The sequence below is a fragment of the Colletes latitarsis genome, chromosome 8, assembly GCF_051014445.1.
Source record: "Colletes latitarsis isolate SP2378_abdomen chromosome 8, iyColLati1, whole genome shotgun sequence".
NCBI classification, from domain to species: Eukaryota; Metazoa; Arthropoda; class Insecta; order Hymenoptera; family Colletidae; genus Colletes; species Colletes latitarsis.
In genome coordinates, this window is record NC_135141.1 from 17,407,600 (window position 1) to 17,426,122 (window position 18,523).

The window sequence follows — 18,523 nt, forward strand, 5'->3', positions numbered from 1 at the left end:
TGGTTTCGATCAATATTTTAGAGGATATCTCCGGTTAGGTCTGGGTTACGTCTGGTATTAGCCATAAACTGGCTCATGCTTTCGCATTTTTCGTATACTTGATGGCCAGATCCTGGGCTTTTTCTGGTTGGATCACGTAGTAATGTGGTACCACACTGAAGCAGTCAATTAAACCTGGTTTCGATCAATATTTTAGGTAATAACACCGGTTAGGTCTGGGTTACGTCTGGTATTTGCCACCATCCGGTTCATGCTTTCGCATTTTTCGCATACTTGTTAGCAAGGTCCTATGTTTATTCAAGTTTGGATCACGTAGTAATGTGGTACCACACTGAAGCAGTCAATTAAACATGGATTCGATCAATATTTTAGAGGATAACACCGGTTAGGTCTGGGTTACGTCTGGTATTTGCCACCATCCGGTTCATGCTTTCGCATTTTTCGCATACTTGTTAGCAAGGTCCTATGTTTATTCAAGTTTGGGTCACGTAGTCATGTGGTACCACACTGAAGCAGTCAATTAAACATGGATTCGATCAATATTTTAGAGGATAACTCCGGTTAGGTCTCGGTTACATCTCTGGTATTTGCCAACATCTGGCTCATGCTTTCGCATTTTTCGCTTACTTGTTGAGCTGATCCTGCGCTTTTTCTGGTTGGGTCACGTTGAAATGTGGTACCAGAATGAAACAGTCAATTAAACATGGATTCGATCAACATTTTAGAGGATAACACCGGTTAGGTCTGGGTTACGTCTGGTATTTGCCACCATCTGGTCACATGCTTTCGCATTATTCCCATACTTGTTGGCCAGATCCTATGTTTATTCTGGTTTGTATCACGTGGTAATGTGGTACCACACCGAAGCAGTCAATTAAACCTGTTTCCCATTAATAATTTAGAGGATAACACATGTTAGGTCTGGGTTACGTCTGGCATTTGCCATCATCTGGCTCATGCTTTCGCATTCTTCGCATACTTGTTGGCCAGATCCTGAGCTTTTTCTGGTTTGGATCACGTAGTAATGTGGTACCACTCTGAAGCAGTCAATTAAACCAGGTTTCTATCAATATTTTAGAGGATATCACCGGTTAGGTCTGGGTTACGTCTGGTGTTTGCCATCATCTGGCTCATGCTGTCGCATTTTTCGTATACTTGTTGGCCAGATCCTGGGCTTTTTCTGGTTTGGATCAAGTAGTAATGTGGTACCACACTGAAGCAGGCAATTAAACACGGATTCGATCAATATTTTAGAGGATAACACCAGTTAGGTCAGGGTTACGTCAGGTATTTGCCATAATCTGGCTCATGCTTTCGCATTTTTCGTATACTTGTTGGCCAGATCCCGGGCTTTTTCTGGTTTGGATCACGTAGTAATGTGGTGCCACACTGAAGCAGGCAATTAAACCTGGTTTCGATCAATATTTTAGAGGATAACACCGGTTAGGTCTGGGTTATGTCTGGTATTTGCCACCATCTGGTTCATGCTTTCACATTCTTCGCATACTTGTTGGCCAGATCCTGGGTTTTTTTTGGTTTGGATAACGTAGTAATGTGGTACCACACAAAAATAGTAGATTAATCCTGGATTCGATCAATAGTTTAGAGGATAACACCAGTTAGGTCTGGGTTAGGTCTGGGTTGTGCACGCATCTGGCACATCCTTTCGCATTTTTCGCATACTTGTTGACCTGATCCTGGGTTTCTTCTGGTTCGGATCAGGTAGTAATGTGGTACCACACTGAAGCAGTCAAGTAAACCTGGTATCGATCAATATTTTAGGTAATAACACCGGTTAGGACTGGGTTAGGTCTGGTATTTGCCATGATCTGGTTCATGCTTTCGCATTCTTCGCATACTTGTTGGCCAGATCCTGGGTTTTTTCTGATTTCGATCACGTAGTAATGTGGTACCACTCTGAAGCAATCAATTAAACCTTGTTTCGATCAATATTTTACAGGATAACACCAGTTAGGTCTGGGTTAGGTCTGGGTTGTGCACGCATCTGGCACATGCTTTCGCATTTATCGCATACTTGTTGACCTGATCCTGAGCTTTTTCTGGTTGGGTCACGTTGAAATGTGGTACCAGAATGAAACAGTCAATTAAACCTGGATTCGATCAATATTTTACAGGATAGCACCAGTTAGGTCAGGGTTACGTCTGGTATTTGCCACAGTCTGGCTCACGCTTACGCATTTTTCGCATACTTGTTGGCCAGATCCTGGGTTTTTTCTGGTCTGGTAAACGTAGTAATGTGGTACCAAACTGGAGCAGGCAATTAAACCTGGTTTCGATCAATATTTTAGAGGATATCTCCGGTTAGGTCTGGGTTACGTCTGGTATTAGCCATAATCTGGCTCATGCTTTCGCGTTTTTCGTATACTTGATGGCCAGATCCTGGGCTTTTTCTGGTTGGATCACGTAGTAATGTGGTACCACACTGAAGCAGTCAATTAAACCTGGTTTCGATCAATATTTTAGGTAATAACACCGGTTAGGTCTGGGTTACGTCTGGTATTTGCCACCATCCGGTTCATGCTTTCGCATTTTTCGCATACTTGTTAGCAAGGTCCTATGTTTATTCAAGTTTGGCTCACGTAGTAATGTGGTACGCGTACTTGTTGAGCTGATCCTGAGCTTTTGCTGGTTTGTATCACGTGGAAGTGTGGTACCAGAATAAAACGGTCCATTAAACCTGGATTCGGTCAATATTTTAGAGGATATCACTGGTTAGGTCTGGGTTACGTCTGGTATTTGCCATAATCTGGCTCATGCTTTCGCATTTTTCGCATACTTGTTGACCTGATTCTGAGCTTTTTCTGGTTGGGTCACGTTGAAATGTGGTACCAGAATGAAACAGTCAATTAAACCTGGTTTCGATCAATATTTTAGAGGATATTACCGGTTAGGTCTGGGTTATGTCTGGTATTTGCCATCATCTGGCACATGCTTTCGCATTTTTCGCATACTTGTTGGCCAGGTCCTATGGTTATTCAAGTTTGGATCACGTAGTAATGTGGTACCACACTGAAGCAGTCAATTAAAACTGGTTTCGATCAATATTTTAGGTAATAACACCGGTTAGGTCTGGGTTACGTCTGGTATTTGCCATAATCTGGCTCATGCTATCGCATTTTTCGTATACTTGTTGGCCAGATCCTGGGCTTTTTCTGGTTTGGATCACGTAGTAATGTGGTACCACACTGAAGCAGGCAATTAAACCTGGTTTCGATCAATGTTTTAGAGGATAACACCGGTTAGGTCTGGGTTACGTCTGATATTTGCCACCATCTGGTTCATGCTTTCGCATTTTTCGCATACTTGTTGGCAAGGTCCTATGTTTATTCAAGTTTGGGTCACGTAGTCATGTGGTACCACACTGAAGCAGTCAATTAGACATGGATTCGATCAATATTTTAGAGGATAACTCCGGTTAGGTCTCGGTTACATCTCTGGTATTTGCCAACATCTGGCTCATGCTTTCGCATTTTTCGCTTACTTGTTGAGCTGATCCTGCGCTTTTTCTGATTGGGTCACGTTGAAATGTGGTACCAGAATGAAACAGTCAATTAAACATGGATTCGATCAATATTTTAGAGGATATCACCGGTTAGGTCTCGGTTACGTCTGGTATTTGCCATTATCTGGCTCATTCTTTCGCATTTTTCGCATACTTTTTGAGCTGATCCTGAGCTTTTTCTGGTTTGGATCACGCTGAAATGTTGTACCAGAATGAAAGAGTCAATTAAACCTGGATTCGATCAATATTTTAGGTAATAACACCGGTTAGGTCTGGGTTACGTCTGGTATTTGCCATCATCTGGCTCATGCTTTCGCGTTTTTCCCATACTTGTTGAGCTGATCCTGAGCTTTTTCTGGTTGGGATCACGTTGAAATGTGGTACCAGAATAAAACAGTCCATTAAGCCTGGATTTTGTCAATATTTTAGAGGATATCACCGGTTAGGTCTGGGTTACGTCTGGTATTTGCCATCATCTGGCTCATGCTTTCGCATTTTTCGCTTACTTGTTGAGCTGATCCTGAGCTTTTTCTGGTTTGGATCACGTTGAAATTAGGTACCACAATAAAACAGTCCATTAAACCTGGATCGGTCAATATTTTAGAGGATATCACCGGTTAGGTCTGGGTTACGTCTAGTATTTGCCATTATCTGGCTCATGCTTTCGCATTTTTCGCATACTTGTTGAGCTGATCCTGAGCTTTTTCTGGTTTGGATCACGTAGTAATGTGGTACCACACTGAAGCAGTCAATTAAACACGGATTCGATCAATATTTTAGAGGATAACACCCGTTAGTTCTGGGTTACGTGTGGTATTTGCCATCGTCTAGCTCATGCTTTCGAATTTATCGCATACTTGTTGACCAGATCCTGAGCTTTTTCTGGTTGGATCACGTTGAAATGTGGTACCAGAATGAAACAGTCAATTAAACCTGGATTCGATCAATATTTTACAGGATAACACCAGTTAGGTCAGGGTTACGTCTGGTATTTGCCACAGTCTGGCTCACGCTTACGCATTTTTCGCATACTTGTTGGCCAGATCCTGGGTTTTTTCTGGTCTGGTAAACGTGTTAATGTGGTACCACACTGAAGCAGGCAATTAAACCTGGTTTCGATCAATATTTTAGAGGATAACACCGGTTAGGATTTGGTTACGTCTGGTATTTCCCATCATCTGGCTCATGCTTTCACATTCTTCGCATACTTGTTGGCCAGATCCTGGGTTTTTTTTGGTTTGGATAACGTAGTAATGTGGTACCACACTAAAATAGTAGATTAAACCTGGATTCGGTCAATAGTTTAGAGGATAACACCAGTTAGGTCTGGGTTAGGTCTGGGTTGTGCACGCATCTGGCACATGCTTTCGCATTTTTCGCATACTTGTTGACCTGATCGTGGGTTTCTTCTGGTTCGGATCAGGTAGTAATGTGGTACCAGAATGAAAGAGTCAATTAAACCTGGATTCGATCAATATTTTAGAGGATAGCACCGGTTAGGTCTGGGTTACGTCTGGTATTTGCCATCATCTGACTCATGCTTTCGCATTTTTCGCATACTTGTTGACCTGATCCCGATCTTTTACTGGTTTGGATCACGTTGAAATGTGGTACAGGAATAAAACAGACAATTAAACCTGGATTCGATCAATATTTTATAGGATAACACCGGTTAGGTCTGGGTTAGGTCTGGTATTTGCTCTAATCTGGCTCATGCTTTCGCATTTTTCGCATACTTGTTGAGCTGATCCTGAGCTTTTTCTGGTTTGGATCACGTAGTAATGTGGTACCACACTGAAGCAGGCAATTAAACCTGGTTTCGATCAATAGTTTAGAGGATAACACCAGTTAGGTCTGGGTTAGGTCTGGGTTGTGCACGCATCTGGCACATGCTTTCGCATTTTTCGCATACTTGTTGACCTGATCGTGGGTTTCTTCTGGTTCGGATCAGGTAGTAATGTGGTACCAAAATGAAAGAGTCAATTAAACCTGGTTTCAATCAATATTTTACAGGATAACACCGCTTAGGTCTGGGTTAGGTCTGGGTTGTGCCCGCATCTGGCACGTGCCTTCGCATTTCTCGCATACTTGTTGACCTGGTCCAGAGCTTTTCTGGTTTGGATCACGTTGAAATGTGGTACCAGAGTGAAACAGTCTATTAAACCTGGATTCGATCAATATTTTAGAGGATAACACCGGCTAGGTCTGGGTTACGTCTGGTATTTGCCATCATCTGGCTTATGCTGTCGCATTTTTCACGTACTTGTTGTCCAGGTTCTGGGTTTTTTCTGGTCTGGTTAACGTAGTAATATGGTACCACAATGAAGCTGTCAATTAAACCTGGATTCGATTAATATTTTAGGGGATAACACCGGTTAGGTCTGGGTTACGTGTGGTATTTGCCATTGTCTGGCTCATGCTTTCGCATATATCGCATACTTGTTGACCTGATCCTGAGCTTTTTCTGGTTGGGTCACGTTGAAATGTGGTACCAGAATAAAACAGTCCATTAAACCTGGATTCGGTCAATATTTTAGAGGATATCACCGGTTAGGTCAGGGTTACGTCTGGTATTTGCCACCGTCTGGCTCACGCTTTCGCATTTATCGCATACTTGTTGACCTGATCCTGAGCTTTTTCTGGTTGGGTCACGTTGAAATGTGGTACCAGAATGAAACAGTCAATTAGACCTGGTTTCGATCAATATTTTAGAGGATAACACCGGTTAGGTCTGGGTTACGTCTGGTATTTGCCATCATCTGACTCATGCTTTCGCATTTTTCGCATACTTGTTGACCTGATCCCGATCTTTTACTGGTTTGGATCACGTTGAAATGTGGTACCACACTGAAGCATTCAATTAAACATGGATTTGATCAATATTTTAGAGGATAACACCGGTTAGGTCTGGGTTACGTGTGGTATTTGCCATCGTCTGGCTCATGCTTTCGCATTTTTCGCGTACTTGTTGTCCAGGTCCTGGGTTTTTTCTGGTCTGGTTAACATAGTAATGCGGTACCACAATGAAGCTGTCAATTAAACCTGGATTCGATCAATATTTTAGGGGATAACACCGGTTAGGTCTGGGTTAGTTCTGGGATATGCCCTCGTCTGGTTCATGCTTTCGCATTCTTCGGATACTTGTTGGCCAGATCCCGGGCTTTTTCTGGTTTGGATCACGTAGTAATGTGGTACCACACTGAAGCATTCAATTAAACATGGATTTGATCAATATTTTAGAGGATAACACCGGTTAGGTCTGGGTTACGTGTGGTATTTGCCATCGTCTGGCTCATGCTTTCGCATTTATCGCATACTTGTTGACCTGATCCTGAGCTTTTTCTGGTTGGGTCACGTTGAAATGTGGTACCAGAATGAAACAGTCAATTAGACCTGGTTTCGATCAATATTTTAGAGGATAACACCGGTTAGGTCTGGGTTACGTCTGGTATTTGCCATCATCTGACTCATGCTTTCGCATTTTTCGCATACTTGTTGACCTGATCCCGATCTTTTACTGGTTTGGATCACGTTGAAATGTGGTACGGGAATAAAACAGACAATTAAACCTGGATTCGATCAATATTTTATAGGATAACACCGGTTAGGTCTGGGTTAGGTCTGGTATTTGCTCTAATCTGGCTCATGCTTTCGCATTTTTCGCATACTTGTTGAGCTGATCCTGAGCTTTTTCTGGTTTGGATCACGTAGTAATGTGGTACCACACTGAAGCAGGCAATTAAACCTGGTTTCGATCAATAGTTTAGAGGATAACACCAGTTAGGTCTGGGTTAGGTCTGGGTTGTGCCTGCATCTGGCTCATGCTTTCGCATTTTTCGCATACTTGTTGACCAGATCCTGGGCTTTTTCTGGTTTGGAACACGTAGTAATGTGGTACCACACTGGAGCAGTCAATTAAACCTGGTTTCGATCAAGGGTTTAGAGGATAACACCAGTTAGGTCTGGGTTAGCTCTGGGTTGTGCCAGCATCTGGCTCATGCTTTCGCATTTTTCGCATTCTTGTTGGCCAGATCCTGGGCTTTTTCTGGTTTGGATCACGTACTAATGCGGTACCACACTAAAAGAGTCAATTAAACCTGGTTTTGATGAATATTTTAGAGGATGACACCGGTTAGGTCTGGATTACGTCTGGTATTTGTCATCATCTGGCTCATGCTTTCGCATTTTTCGCATACTTGTTGGTCAGATCCTGGGTTTTTTTTTGGTTTGGATAACGTAGTAATGTAGTACCACACTAAAATGGTATATTAAACCTGGATTCGAATGATAGTTTGGAGGATGACACCAGTTAGGTCTGGGTTAGGTATGGGTTGTGCCCGCATCCTGCACATTCTTTCGCAAGTTTCGCATACTTGTTGACCAGATCCTGGACTTTTTCTGATTTGGATCACGTAGTAATGTGGTACCACACTGGAGCAGTCAATTAAACCTGGTTTCCATCAATATGTTAGAGGATAACAAAGGTTAGGTCTAGGTTACGTCTGGTATTTGCCACCATCTGGCTCATGCTTTCGCATTTTTCGCATTCTTTTTGGCCAGATCCTCGGCTTTTTCTCGTTTGGATCACGTAGTAATGCGATACCACACTAAAAGAGTCAATTAAACCTGGCTTCGATGAATATTTTAGAGGATAACACCGGTTTGGTCAGGGTTACGTCTGGTATTTGCCACCATCTGGCTCATGCTTTCGCATTTTTCGCATACTTGTTGACCTGATCCTGTGCTTTTTCTAGTTTGGATCACGTTGATATGTGGTACCACACTGAAACGGTCAATTAAACCTGGATTCGATCAATAGTTTAGAGGATAACACCGGTTAGGTCTGGGTTAGGTCTAGGATTTGCCCCCATCTGGCACATGCTTTCGCATTCTTCGCATACTTGTTGGCCAGATCCTGGGTTTTTTCTGGTTTGGATCACGTTGAAATGTGGTACCACACTGAAACAGTCAATTAATGCTGGCCACGATCAATATTTTAGAGGATAACACCGGTTAGGTCTGAGTTATGTCTGGCACTTGCCATCATCTGGCTCCTGCCATCGCATTCTTCGCACACTTGTTCGCCAGATCCTGGGCTTTTTCTGGTTTGGATCACGTAGTAATGTGGTACCACACAGAAGCAGTCAATTAAACCTGTTATCGATGAATATTTTAGAGGATGACACCGGTTAGGTCTGGGTTAGGTCTGAGATTTGCCCTCATCTGGCTCCTGCCATCGCATTCTTCGCATACTTGTTGGCCAGATCCTGGGTTCTTTCTGGTCTGGTAAACGTAGTAATGCGGTACCACAATGATGCACTCAATTAAACCTGGTGTCGATCAATATTTTAAAGGATAACACCGGGTAGGTCTTGGTTAGGTCTGGGATATGCCCTCATCTGGCTCATACTTTCGCATTGTTCGCATACTTGATGACCAGATCCTGGGCTTTTTCTTGTTTGGATCACGTAGTAATGTGGTGCCACACTGATACTGGTAATTAAACCTTGTCTTGATGAATATTTCGGAGGATAACACCAGTTTGAACTGGGTTAGGTCTGGTTTGCGCTCGCATCTGGCACATGGCTTCGCAGATTTCGCATACTTGTTGACCTGATCCTGAGCTTCTTCTGGATTGGATCACGTTGAAATGTGGTACCAGAATGAAACAGTCTATTAAACCTGGATTCCATCAATATTTTGGAGGATAACACCGGTTAGGTCTGGGTTAGGTCTGAGATTTGCCCTCATCTGGCTCCTGCCATCGCATTCTTCGCATACTTGTTGGCCAGATCCTGGGTTCTTTCTGGTCTGGTAAACGTAGTAATGTGGTACCACACTGAAGCAGTCAATTAAACCTGGTTTCAATCAATATTTTAGAGGATAACTCCGGCTAGATCTGGGTTACGTCTGGTATTTGCCACCATCTGGTTCATGCTTCGCATTTTTCGCATACTTTTTGACCTGATCCTGAGCTCTTCCTGCTTTGCATCACGTTCAAATGTGGTGCCAGAATGAAACAGTCAATAAAACCTGGATTCGATCAATATTTTAGGTGATAACACCGGTTTGGTCAGGGTTACGTCTTGTATTTGCCACCATCTGGCTCATGCTTTCGCATTTTGCGCATACTTGTTGACCCGATCCTGAGCGTTTTCTGATTTGGATCACGTCGAAATGTGGTACCAGAATAAAACAGTCAATTAAACCTGGATTCGATCAATATTTTAGGTGATAACACCGGTTAGGTCTGGGTTATGTCTGGTACTTGCCACCATCTGGTTCATGCTTTCGCATTTTTCGCATACTTGTTGACCTGATCCTGTGCTTTTTCTGGTTTGGATCACGTTGAAATGTGGTACCAGAATAAAACAGTCAATTAAACCTGGATTCGATCAATATTTTAGGTGATAACACCGGTTGGGTCTGGGTTATGTCTGGTACTTGCCACCATCTGGTTCATGCTTTCGCATTTTTCGCATACTTGTTGACCTGATCCTGTGCTTTTTCTGGTTTGGATCACGTTGAAATGTGGTACCAGAATGAAACAGTCAATTAAACCTGGATTCGATCAATATTTTAGAGGTTGACACCGGTTTGATCTTGGTTACGTCTGGTATTTGCCACTATCTGGCTCATGCTTTCGCATTTTTCGCATACTTGTTGACCTGATCCTCAGCTTTTCCTGGTTTGGATCACGTTGAAATGTGGTACCAGAATAAAACAGTCAATTAAACCTGGATTCGATCAATATTTTAGGTGATAACACCGGTTAGGTCTGGGTTATGTCTGGTACTTGCCACCATCTGGTTCATGCTTTCGCATTTTTCGCATACTTGTTGACCTGATTCTGTGCTTTTTCTGGTTTGGATCACGTTGAAATGTGGTACCAGAATAAAACAGTCAATTAAACCTGGATTCGATCAATATTTTAGGTGATAACACCGGTTAGGTCTGGGTTATGTCTGGTACTTGCCACCATCTGGTTCATGCCTTCGCATTTTTCGCATACTTGTTGGCCAGATCCTGGGCTTTTCCTTGTTTGGATAAGGTAGTAATGTGGTACCACACTGAAGCAGTCAATTAAACCTGGTTTCGATCAATATTATAGAGGATAACACCGTCTAGATCTGGGTTACGTCTGGTACTTGCCATCATCTGGCTCATGCTTTCGCATTTTTCGCATACTTGTTGGTCAGATCCTGGGTTTTTTTTTGGTTTGGATAACGTAGTAATGTAGTACCACACTAAAATGGTATATTAAACCTGGATTCGAATGATAGTTTGGAGGATGACACCAGTTAGGTCTGGGTTAGGTATGGGTTGTGCCCGCATCCTGCACATTCTTTCGCATGTTTCGCATACTTGTTGACCAGATCCTGGACTTTTTCTGATTTGGATCACGTAGTAATGTGGTACCACACTGGAGCAGTCAATTAAACCTGGTTTCGATCAATATTTTAGAGGATAACAAAGGTTAGGTCTAGGTTACGTCTGGTATTTGCCATCATCTGGCACATTCTTTCGCTTTTTTCGCATACTTTGTGACCAGATCCTGGGCTTTATCTGGTTTCGATCACGTAGTAATGCGATACCGCACTGAAGCAGCCAATTAAACCTGGTTTCGATCAATAGTTTAGAGGTTAACACCAGTTAGGTCTGGGTTAGGTCTGGGTTGTGCCAGCATCCGGCTCATGCTTTCGCATTTTTCGCATACTTGTTGACCAGATCCTGGGCTTTTTCTGGTTTGGAACACGTAGTAATGTGGTACCACACTGGAGCAGTCAACTAAACCTGGTTTCGATAAGGGGTTTAGAGGATAACACCAGTTAGGTCTGGGTTAGGTCTGGGTTGTGCCAGCATCTGGCTCATGCTTTCGCATTTTTCGCCTACTTGTTGACCTGATCCTGAGCTTTATCCAGTTTGGATCACGTAGTACTGTGGTACCACACTGAAGCAGTTAATTAAACCAGGTTTCGATCAATATTTTACAGGTTAACAACGGTTAGGTCTGGGTTACGTCTTGTATTTGCCACCATCTGGTTCATGCTTTCGCATTTTTCGCATACGTGTTGACCTGATCCTGAGCTTTTTCTGATTTGGATCACGTTGAAATGAGGTACCAGAATAAAACAGTCAATTAAACCTGGATTCGATCTATATTTTAGAGGATAACATAGGTTAGGTCTGGGTTAGGTCTGGTTTGTGCCAGCATCTGGCTCATGCTTTCGCATTTTTCGCATACTTGTTAACCTGATCCTGAGCTTTATCCAGTTTGGATCACGTAGTACTGTGGTACCACAGTGAAGCAGTTAATTAAACCAGGTTTCGATCTATATTTTAGAGGATAACACCGGTTAGGTCTGGGTTAGGTCTGGGATTTGCCCACATCTGAATCTTGCCTTCGCATTTTTCGCATACTTGTTGGCCAAATCCTGGGCTTTTTCTGATTTGGATCACGTAGTAATGTGGTGCCACACTGAAACTGTCAATTAAACCTGGATTCGATCTATATCTTAGAGGGTATCACCGGTTAGGTCTGGGTTACGTCTGGGATTTGCCACCATCTGGCTCATGCTTTCGCATTTTTCGCATTCTTGTTGGACAGATCCTCGGCTTTTTCTCGTTTGGATCACGTAGTAATGCGATACCACACTAAAAGAGTCAATTAAACCTGGCTTCGATGAATATTTTAGAGGATAACACCGGTTTGGTCAGGGTTACGTCTGGTATTTGCCACCATCTGGCTCATGCTTTCGCATTTTTCGCATACTTGTTGACCTGATCCTGTGCTTTTTCTAGTTTGGATCACGTTGATATGTGGTACCACACTGAAACGGTCAATTAAACCTGGATTCGATCAATAGTTTAGAGGATAACACCGGTTAGGTCTGGGTTAGGTCTAGGATTTGCCCCCATCTGGCACATGCTTTCGCATTCTTCGCATACTTTTTGACCAGATCATGGGCTTTACCTGATTTCGATCACGTAGTAATGCGATTCCGCACTGAAGCAGTCAATTAAACCATGGTTTCGATCAATATTTTAGAGGATAACACCAGTTTGGTTTGTGTTACGTCTGGTATTTGCCACCATCTGTCTCATGCTTTCGCATTTTTTGCATACTTGTTGGCCAGATCGTGGGTTTTTTTTGGTTTGGATAACGTAGTAATATGGTACCACAATGAAGCACTCAATTAAACCTGGTTTCGATCAATATTTTAGAGGATAACACCAGTTTGGTTTGGGTTACGTCTGGTATTTGCCACCATCTGGCTCATGCTTTCGCATTTTTCGCATACTTGTTGACCTGATCCTGTGCTTTTTCTAGTTTGGATCAGTTAGGTCTGGGTTAGGTCTGGGTTGTGCCAGCATCTGGCTCATGCTTTCGCATTTTTCGCATACTTGTTGACCAGATCCTGGGCTTTTTCTGATTTGGATCACGTAGTAATGTGGTGCCCCACTGAAACTGTCAATTAAACGTGGTCTCGATCAATGGTTTGGAGGATGACACCAGTTCGGTCTGGGTTAGGTGTGGGTTGTGCCCGCATTTGGCACATGCTTTCGCATTTTTCGCATACTTGTTGCCCTGATCCTGAGCTTTTTCTGATTTGGATAACGTTGAAATGAGGTACCAGAATAAAACAGTCAATTAAACCTGGATTCGATCTTTATTTTAGAGGATAACACCGGTTAGGTCTGGGTTAGGTCTGAGATTTGCCCTCATCTGGCTCCTGCCATCGCATCCTTTGCATACTTGTTGGCCAGATCCTGGGCTTTTTCTGGTTTGGATCACGTAGTAATGCTGTACCACACTAAAACTGTCAATTTAACCTGGATTCGATCTATATTTTAGAGGGTAACACCGGTTAGGTCTGAGTTACGTCTGGGATTTGCACTCATCTGTCTCATACTTTCGCATTTTTCGCATACTTTGTGACCAGATCCTGGGCTTTATCTGGTTTCGATCACGTAGTAATGCGATACCGCACTGAAGCAGCCAATTAAACCTGGTTTCGATCAATAGTTTAGAGGTTAACACCAGTTAGGTCTGGGTTAGGTCTGGGTTGTGCCAGCATCCGGCTCATGCTTTCGCATTTTTCGCATACTTGTTGACCAGATCCTGGGCTTTTTGTGGTTTGGGACACGTAGTAATGTGGTACCACACTGGAGCAGTCAACTAAACCTGGTTTCGATAAAGGGTTTAGAGGATAACACCAGTTAGGTCTGGGTTAGGTCTGGGTTGTGCCAGCATCTGGCTCATGCTTTCGCATTTTTCGCATACTTGTTGACCTGATCCTGAGCTTTATCCAGTTTGGATCACGTAGTACTGTGGTACCACACTGAAGCAGTTAATTAAACCAGGTTTCGATCAATATTTTACAGGTTAACAACGGTTAGGTCTGGGTTACGTCTGGTATTTCCCATCATCTGGCTCATGCTTTCACATTCTTCGCATACTTGTTGGCCAGATCCTGGGTTTTTTTTGGTTTGGATAACGTAGTAATGTGGTACCACACTGAAGCAGTCAATTAAACCTGGTTTCGATCAATATTTTAGGGGATAACACCGGTTAGGTCTGGGTTAGGTGTAGGTTGTGCCCCAATCTGGCACATGCTTTCGCATTTTTCGCATACTTGTAGGCCAGATCCTGGGCTTTCTCTGGTTTGGATCACGTAGTAATGTGGTGTAACACTGAAACTGTCAATTAAACCTGGTCTCGATCAATATTTCAGAGGATAACACCAGTTTGATCTGGGTTAGGTCTGGGTTGTGTCCGCATCCTGCACATTCTTTCGCATTTTTCGCATACTCGTTGACCTGATCTTGAGCTTTTTCCAGTTTGGATCAGGTAGTAATGTGGTACCACACTGAAGCAGTCAATTAAACCAGGTTTCGATCAATATTTTAGAGGATAACAACGGTTAGGTCTGGATTACGTCTGGTATTTGCCATCATCTGGTTCATGCTTTCGCATTTTTCGCATACTTTTTGACCTGATCTTGAGCTGTTTCTGGTTTGGATCACGTTGAATTGTGGTACCAGAATGAAACAGATAATTAAACCTGGATTCGATCAATAGTTTGGAGGATGACACCAGTTAGGTCTGAGTTAGGTCTGGGTTGTGCCCGCAACTGGCACATGCTTTCGCATTTGTCGCATACTTGTTGACCTGATCTTGAGCTGTTTCTGGTTTGGATCACGTTGAATTGTGGTACCAGAATGAAACAGTCAATTAAACCTGGATTCGATCAATATTTTAGAGGTTGACACCGGTTTGGTGTTGGTTACGTCTGGTATTTGCCACCATCTGGTTCATCCTTTCGCATTTTTCGCATACCTGTTGGCCAGATCCTGGGCTTTTTCTGATTTGGATCACGTAGTAATGTGGTGCCACACTGAAACTGTCAATTAAACCTGGTCTCGATCAATATTTCAGAGGATAACACCAGTTTGGTCTGGGTGAGGTCTGGGTTGTGCCCGCATCTGGCACATGCTTTCGCATTTTTCGCATACTTGTTGACCTGATCCTGAGCGTTTTCTGATTTGGATCACGTTGAAATGTGGTACCAGAATAAAACAGTCAATTAAACCTGGATTCGATCTATATTTTAGAGGATAACACCGGTTAGGTCTGTGTTAGGTCTAGGATTTGCCCCCATCTGGCACAGGCTTTCGCAATTCTTCGTGTACTTGTTGGCCAGATCCTGGGTTTTTTCTGGTTTGGATCACGTAGTAATGTGGTACCACACTGAAGCAGTCAATTAAACCTGGTTTCGATCAATACTTTAGGGGATAACACCGGTTTGGTCTGGGTGAGGTCTGGGTTGTGCCCGCATCTGGCACATGCTTTCGCATTTTTCGCATACTTGTTGACCTGATCCTGAGCGTTTTCTGATTTGGATCACGTTGAAATGTGGTACCAGACTAAAACAGTCAATTAAACCTGGATTCGATCTATATTTTAGAGGATAACACCGGTTAGGTCTGTGTTAGGTCTAGGATTTGCCCCCATCTGGCACATGCTTTCGCAATTCTTCGCATACTTGTTGGCCAGATCCTGTGTTTTTTCTGGTTTGGATCACGTAGTAATGTGGTACCACACTGAAGCAGTCAATTAAACCTGGTTTCGATCAATATTTTAGGGGATAACACCGGTTAGGTCTGGGTTAGGTGTAGGTTGTGCCCCAATCTGGCACATGCTTTCGCATTTTTCGCATACTTGTTGACCTGATCCTGAGCTTTTTCTGGTTTGGATCACGTTGAATTGTGGTACCAGAATGAAACAGTCAATTAAACCTGGATTCGGTCAATATTTTAGAGGTTGACACCGGTTTGGTGTTGGTTACGTCTGGTATTTGCCCTCATCTGGCTCCTGCCATCGCATTCTTCGCATACTTGTTGGCCAGTTCCTGGGATTTTCTGGTTTGGATCACGTAGTAATGTGGTGCAACACTGAAACTGTCAATTAAACCTGGTCTCGATCAATATTTCAGAGGATAACACCAGTTTGATCTGGGTTAGGTCTGGGTTGTGTCCGCATCCTGCACATTCTTTTGCATTTATCGCATACTCGTTGACCTGATCCTGAGCTTTTTCCAGTTTGGATCACGTAGTAATGTGGTACCACACTGAAGCAGTCAATTAAACCAGGTTTCGATCAATATTTTAGAGGATAACAACGGTTAGGTCTGGGTTACGTCTGGTATTTGCCATCATCTGGTTCATGCTTTCGCATTTTTCGCATACTTGTTGACCTGATCTTGAGCTGTTTCTGGTTTGGATCACGTTGAATTGTGGTACCAGAATGAAACAGTCAATTAAACCTGGATTCGGTCAATATTTTAGAGGTTGACACCGGTTTGGTCTTGGTTACGTCTGGTATTTGCCACCATCTGGTTCATGCTTTCGCATTTTTCGCATACTTGTTGACCTGATCCTGAGCTTTTTCTGGTTTGGATCACGTTGAAATGTGGTACCAGAATGAAACAGATAATTAAACCTGGATTCGATCAATAGTTTGGAGGATGACACCAGTTAGGTCTGAGTTAGGTCTGGGTTGTGCCCGCAACTGGCACATGCTTTCGCATTTGTCGCATACTTGTTGACCTGATCCTGAGCTTTTACTGATTTGGATCACGTTGAAATGAGGTACCAGAATAAAACAGTCAATTAAACCTGGATTCGATCTATATTTTAGAGGATAACACCGGTTAGGCCTGGGTTAGGTCTGGTATTTGCCATCATCTGGCACATGCTTTCGCATTCTTCGCATACTTGTTGACCTGAACCTGTGCTTTTTCTAGTTTGCATAACGTTGGTATGTGGTACCACACTGAAACGGTCAATTAAACCTGGATTCGATCAATAGTTTGGAGGATAACACCGGTTAGGTCTGGGTTAGGTCTAGGATTTGCCCTCATCTGGCACATGCTTTCGCATTCTTCGCATACTTGTTGGCCAGATCCTGGGTTTTTTCTGGTTTGGATAACGTAGTAATGTGGTACCACACTGAAATGGTATATTAAACCAGGATTCGATCAATAGTTTGGAGGATGACACCAGTTAGGTCTGGGTTAGGTCTGGGTTGTGCCCGCATCTGGCACATGCTTTCGCATTTTTCGCATACTTGTTGGCCAGATCCTGAGCTTTTTCTGCTTTGGATCACGTTCAAATGTGGAGCCAGAATGAAACAGTCAATAAAACCTGGATTCGATCAATATTTTAGGTGATAACACCGGTTAGGTCTGGGTTAGGTCTGGTATTTGCCATCATCTGGCTCATTCTTTCGCATTTTTCGCATACTTGTTGTCCTGATCCTGAGCTTTTTCTGGTTTGGATCACGTTGAAATGTAGTACCACACTGAAACAGTCAATTAAAGCTGGCCACGATCAATATTTTAGAGGATAACACCGGTTAGGTCTGGGTTATGTCTGGCACTTGCCATAATCTGGCTCTTGCAATCGCATTCTTCGCACACTTGTTGGCCAGATCCTGGGCTTTTTCCGGTTTGGATCACGTAGTAATGTGGTACCACACTGAAGCAGTCAATTAAACCTGGTTTCGAACAATATTTTAGAGGATAACACCAGTTTGGTTTGGGTTACGTCTGGTATTTGCCACCATCTGTCTCATGCTTTCGCATTTTTTGCATACTTGTTAGCCAGATCCTGGGTTTTTTCTGGTTTGGATAACGTAGTAATGTGGTACCAGAATAAAGCAGTCAATTAAACCTGGATTCGATCTATATTTTAAAGGATAACACCGGTTAGGTCTGGGTTAGGTCTGGGATTTGCCCTCATCTGAATCTTGCCTTCGCATTTTTCGCATACTTGTTGGCCAGATCCTGGGCTTTTTCTGGTTTGGATCAAGTAGTAATGTGGCACCACACTGAAACAGTCAATTAAACCTGGCCACGATCAATATTTTAGAGGATAACACCGGTTCGGTCTGGTTAGGTGTGGGTTGTGCCCGCATCTGGCACATGCTTTCGCATTTTTCGCATACTTGTTGACCTGATCCTGAGCTTTTTCTGATTTGGATCACGTTGAAATGTGGTACCAGAATAAAACAGTCAATTAAACCTGGATTCGATCTATATTTTAGAGGATAACACCGGTTAGGTCTGGGTTAGGTCTGAGATTTGCCCTCATCTGGCTCCTGCCATCGCATTCTTCGCATACTTGTTGGCCAGATCCTGGGCTTTTTCTGGTTTGGATCACGTAGTAATGCTGTACCACACTAAAACTGTCAATTAAACCTGGATTCGATCTATATTTTAGAGGGTTACACCGGTTAGGTCTGGGTTACGTCTGGGATTTGCACTCATCTGTCTCATATTTTCGCATTTTTCGCATACTTTTTGACCAGATCCTGGGCTTTATCTGATTTCGATCACGTAGTAATGCGATACCGCACTGAAGCAGCCAATTAAACCTGGTTTCGATCAATAGTTTAGAGGTTAACACCAGTTAGGTCTGGGTTAGGTCTGGGTTGTG